A 5631-nucleotide genomic window follows, 5' to 3' on the forward strand; every position below is an offset into this window, starting at 1 on the left:
TGAAATATGGTTAATTCTGGGAAGAAATGAGAATTCAAGTTGACGCCTAAAATTATTCCAACTTTGGATATGAAATCCATTTGACCCTCAGATTCTTACATTTGCTATTTAGGCTACTTATTGGCCATTTTTGCTGTGGAGCATGAGGTCAGCAAACTACCACCAGAGACCAAATTTAAGCCACTGCCTGTTTTTGTAAATAACGTTTTAATGGGATAATGTCTTATGGTATCTCTCAAAAAACATACTCATTGGTTTACATATTGTCTCTGGCTGCTTTTGGCTACAACAGGGGAACTGATTAGCTATGACAGAAACCTTATCACCACAGGAGCCTAAAATATTTATCTGGCCCCTGCACTAGAGAATTGAAAGGGAAAAAGTAGAGCTTATTTCAGCTTATTTATACCTTTTAAATCTTTGCTGGCAGACTTTTTTTTTTTTTTTTTAAATAGTTAATTCAGAGACATCGATTGGTTGCCTCCTGCACGTGCCCTGACCGGGAATCAAACCCACCATGCTTCAGTGCACAGAGCCATTAGTAAAACCGAACCACACTGGCCAATGTTTTGCTGGTAGATTTGTTATTTAGCTGCAAACAATAACCAGTGAAAGTAAGCAGTGGTTTTTGAGAGATATACCATAAGACATTATCTGATACTACCTACTGGGCCTTCTTGAAAACCTGAAATGTATACTGGTTAAGGCAGTGTTTATATATATATAAAATTGATTTTTTACAGAGAGGGATAGAGAGTTAGAAACATCGATGAGAGAGAAACATCCATCAGCTGCCTCCTGCACACCCCCCACTGGGGATGTGCCCGCAACCAAGGTACATGCCCTTGACCAGAATCGAACCCGGGACCCTTCAGTCCGCAGGCTGACGCTCTATCCACTGAGCCAAACCGGTTTCGGCAAGGCAGTGTTTCTTAAAGTGTGGATCTCATACTACCTGCATCTAAACCATCTATAGTGCTTGTTTAAAATGCAGACTCCTGCCAAAACCGGTTTGGCTCAGAAGATAGAGCGTCGGCCTGGGGACTGAAAGGTCCCAGGTTCGATTCCGGTCAAGGGTATGTACCTTGGTTGCGGGCACATCCCCAGTGGGGGATGTGCAGGAGGCAGCTGGTCGATGATTCTCTCTCATCGATGTTTCTAGGTCTCTGTCCCTCTCTCTTCCTCTCTGTAAGAAATCAATAAAATATATTAAAAAAATAAAATAAAATGCAGACTCCTGAATCCCACCAAAGACCCACTGAAAGAAATTTCTGGAGGTAAGGGTGATCTTTATTCTTTTGTAATCAAAGAGTTAGTTGGTCCCTGCCTGTTATAGCATTCAACAAGAATATTTCTTTTCCAGTTTGTCTTTCCAGTAAATTCCTTCAGAGTAGGTATTATATTATTCATTACTCTTGTATCCCAAGCCACATGGTGGGCACATTTAATTGCTATAGTTCTCAAAGGGTGGTTCATGGACTCTGGGGGTGAGGTTGTAGAAACCTTTTCAGGGATCACAAATTATTTCCTTAATAACTAAGACATGATTTGCCCTCCCCTCCCCCAGTGAATATAAAAGCACTGGTGGGTAAAATTGCTGGCGCCTTAGCAGGAATGAAGGCAGTGGAAACAAATTGTACTATCAGTCATTGTCCACTGCTGTGCATTCATAATAAAAAACAGTATCAGTTTCACTTAAGAATACTCTTCATCAAACAGCAAAAATTAATCTTATTAACCCTAAGTTCACACCTTTTCATATTCTATATGACAAAATAATATGCATAAAACATTTCCACCTTCAGAAGCATGCTGGTCTCTTGAGGAAAAAGCACTTGACTGATTATTTGAATTGGTAACTGAACCAGCTACTCTTACTTTTCATGGGACATTTTTGACTTGCTATTGCAATGGTTAGGTATTTGGCAGAACTTTTCTTGAAAATATGGGAAAGGGGAAAAATTCCCTGTTCCTTCCTCTGGTTCTTTTGGCTGGCTGAATAATCAAATCAACAAGAAGTTGACAAGAGAAAATAAAATTGACTTTCATGTGCATAGGAACTCCACATACATGAGAGGGAAAATGGATATATAAAACGTGAGGTAGGTAGGGATAAAGGCACCTTGGGGCTTCAGAAGGTCATTGTAGGGTGAGCACCTGTTCGGTAATTTATAATAGTAGTTTGTCCTACCATATAAGTAGGTCCAAAAAGGTTATCTCTGACAATCTCTCATTATGGGCAAGGCTTCCCATTCAAAGTCCTCCAGATAGCGAAGGGTGTGGGGGAAGAAGTTTCTCTTGAGCCCACAGGGTCTCCTTTGCCTTTAGCTCAAAATAATCCACATACCACTTAATCTTGTGATAGCTCTTCTGAATCCCCACAAAAACAAAGTGAGCTTGTCACTGCAAGGGAAACAACTGACAGAATTTACTAGTGGTAAAATCTGACTGTTTCAAGAAAAAAGTAGAATTTTGGAAATTTTGGAGCTCTATTAGTAAATAGTTACAACCTACATAAACGTCACTTGTCAAGATCCAGTTCTGTCACTTAAATTACTCTGATTTTAGGTAAGTTACTTAGGTGCAGGCTGTGAAGAGTTTATAATTTCAGCTTTAGTATGACTTGGTAAGTCATTTTACCTCTGCAAATAGGGAAACTATAGTATGTACTTCATCAGGTTGCTCTAAGGACTCATTGGGATTATACTTGTAAAATGCTTGCTTTACACCTGGGCCTGTAACAGAGTAAGAGCTCAGTAAATGCTAATTACTGTTTTTGTTTGTTTATTAGCCAGTCGTCTGACAAGATCTAGAGAATGGGGCAAAGTCCTTGCTTCATGTTTCCTCTAGAGAACAGAAGTTATTTAGGTGTTATAAATTTGAGAAGGTATAAATAAACTTGATAGATATGTTAACCTATAGGATAATTGTTATAAAAAATTTCTTCTTTCAGTTTTTCTTAGTTTCTGACGAAATAAAACCGATGCCCAGCAGGTATGGCTCAGTGGTTGAGCGTGAACCATGAACCAATTAATCTCTGTTTCTATCCCAGTCAGGACACATGCTGGGGTTGCAGGCTCAATCCCCAGTAGGGAATATACAGGAGGCAGACAACTGATGTCTCCCTTCCTCTCATCTTAAAAAACAAAACAAAACTGGAAAACATTACCTAAACCCTTGCCCTATAATTATTACCCCAGCCGAAACCGGTTTGGCTCAGTGGTAGAGCGTGGGTCCGCAGACTGAAAGGTCTCAGGTTCGATTCCGGTCAGGGGCATGTACGTTGGTTGTGGGCACATCCCCGGTAGGGGGTGTGCAAGAGGCAGCTGGTTGATGTTTCTCTCTCATCGATGTTTCTAGCTCTCTCTTTTCCTCTCTGTAAAAAATCAATAAAATATATTTTAATTAAAAAAATAATTATTACCCTAAAGGAATTGAGGTCTTCCAGGAAAATAACTGCTCAGCTTCACGACTTTCACTTCAGTTATGTCATCTTGTTTGAACAAAAATACCTAGTCTCCAACTTCCCCTGCAGCTTTTAAATCCTGTCAAGCTCACCTCTACCTCTATTAGAGATACCTTCCACTGGCAGCTCCTAAATACAAATAAATGCAAGGGGGAGGAGGCAAAGCCCTAGAGAGAACCCTTTTTCCTTGCAAGTGCCAACTGTATCCGTTTCCCCAGCACCCAGATGTGGGTCTGGATAGACATCGCTGCTGGCGCCCTATTGCCCTATTTTTCACCAGGGGGCGTGGCACCCTGCGTCTCCCGTGGCTGCCCGCACCATCCCTGGGGCCCTTAAGCAGGGGAAGGGTTACTAGCGTATCAGTGGTCAGGCGGCCTGTTTTCCCAAGTATTCAGTGAGAGGGCCGGGCTTTCCTCCTTCCTTTAACTGAAATGCCAAGGGCCGAGGTCTTCTCCAGCAACCCGGCCTCCTAATGACCGGCCTCTTACCGCCCGCGGGCTCAAAGCAGAGGGCACAGCGCACGTACGATCCGCATGCCCAGCGGCCCAACACTTCGGCGCTCTGCCCGCAGGGAGGGGCCAACATCTCGCGCGATTCCCTCCACCTCTCGCGACACTTCCAGGCAGGACCCCTGCCGCCCTCCTCGTCCCACGCGTCGTCGTGTACGCGCCGGGGTCACAGCCGCCTCACCTTTGCTCCCCGCAGCCGGGTCCGCTCCTCGCCGCAGGGAGCGCGGTGGAGCCTCGCGTGGAGCCCGAACCTGGCGAGGCCACAGGCTCCGCCCCGCTCCGCCCCGCCCCACCCCACCGGGGCTCCCGATAAAGGCCGCCGCGCTGGGATATGTCGTGTTCCCCTCGAGGGAAGGAGAGCGTGAAAGGCGGCGGGGTTGCCGGGTGAGTACGTGACGGCGACTTGGGGTCGTCGGTGGACCGGTGGGCCGAGCGAGGGAGGCCCGGCTGCGATGGAGACCGGGGATGCAGATGCGGGGGCAGAGGAGGATGCGGTGCCCGAGGCAGGGAATGGAGGTGCTGGGAGGACCCGGTCGAGTGGGGCGGGGGTGGGGGGAGATGTGTGTGGTGATTTCGATTCCAGGGCAGTGGCCCTTGGTCTCGCCTGTGCCCCACATCGCCTCGTTTCATGGGTGGCCCCCCCCCCCCCCCCCCCCCGCTCCTCTCGGCGGGGGTCGGAGACCGGTCCCGAGCTCCAAGGTCCCGCATCTGGGCTGCAGGCGGCCAGGGTCGTGGGGGAGAAGGGACACGCCGGGTGGCTGGGGTGATCTGTGTCGGGAGAGGAGCTGGAGCGGCCGGCCGCCCGGGGAGCGTCCGCTCCGGACCCAGGTGCTGGCCGTCCCGCTGCCCGGGCGCTGCCGAGGGGAGCGGAGCCGCGCGCTCCGCCCGGGGAGCCGCTCCGCCAGGGGAGCCGCAGCGCACTCCCCCGTCCGCACTGCCGGGTGTGCTGAGGGTCCGAGTGTGGAGGGGATAGGAACGCACCGGCCACGTCCTTAAGGGCCGGAGGCTCCGGAGGTCACCTGTTACTTTCTACCTGAGACTCGGACGGTGGCAATGGGTGCGCGCGCGCGTGCGCACAGTGGCCCCAAAGCAAGGGTTTGTGTTCGCGATCAGAGTTTTGTATCCTAGTCCCTAATTCAGCACACTTCAGGGATCCATGAAAAGTGACTGGTTCTTCAGTGAGTAGTTTTATTTTCAGCATTTTAAGATTCCAGTTATCCTGTAAGTGGGTAAAAGATACGGGGCCTGGAGCTACCACCTCTAGGCGTTAGGAGGGAGCAAAATTTTTGCCTTTGGCACCAGACTTAGGTTGGAATTTGGGTTAAAGTGTTTTTGTTGCAATCAAGTTTTTGACCATGTGTTTCTTGTGGCTTCTGGGCTTGTTTTATAGCTTGCCTGAAACTGTGCGATTTTCTGAGAGAATTGGGAGACCAGTACAAAGTGGTTGCTCTGACCACAAGAAGCATTTTGTTTAAAGCTCTCTCCTCTCCACGCCTCCATCCAGCTATTAATATAAAATAAATTAATAGCTATTTTAAATTATGTACTCCCCCCTAGATTGCTGTTTTCTTATTGTTGTTTTGCAGAAATGACTGTTAATAGGAGGAATATATTTTTTCTGATAGTTTTCTTTTATCTTGTGTTTTAGAGAGAGAA

Source organism: Pipistrellus hanaki (assembly GCF_964339955.1).
Source record: "Pipistrellus hanaki genome assembly, chromosome: 3".
NCBI lineage: Eukaryota > Metazoa > Chordata > Mammalia > Chiroptera > Vespertilionidae > Pipistrellus > Pipistrellus hanaki.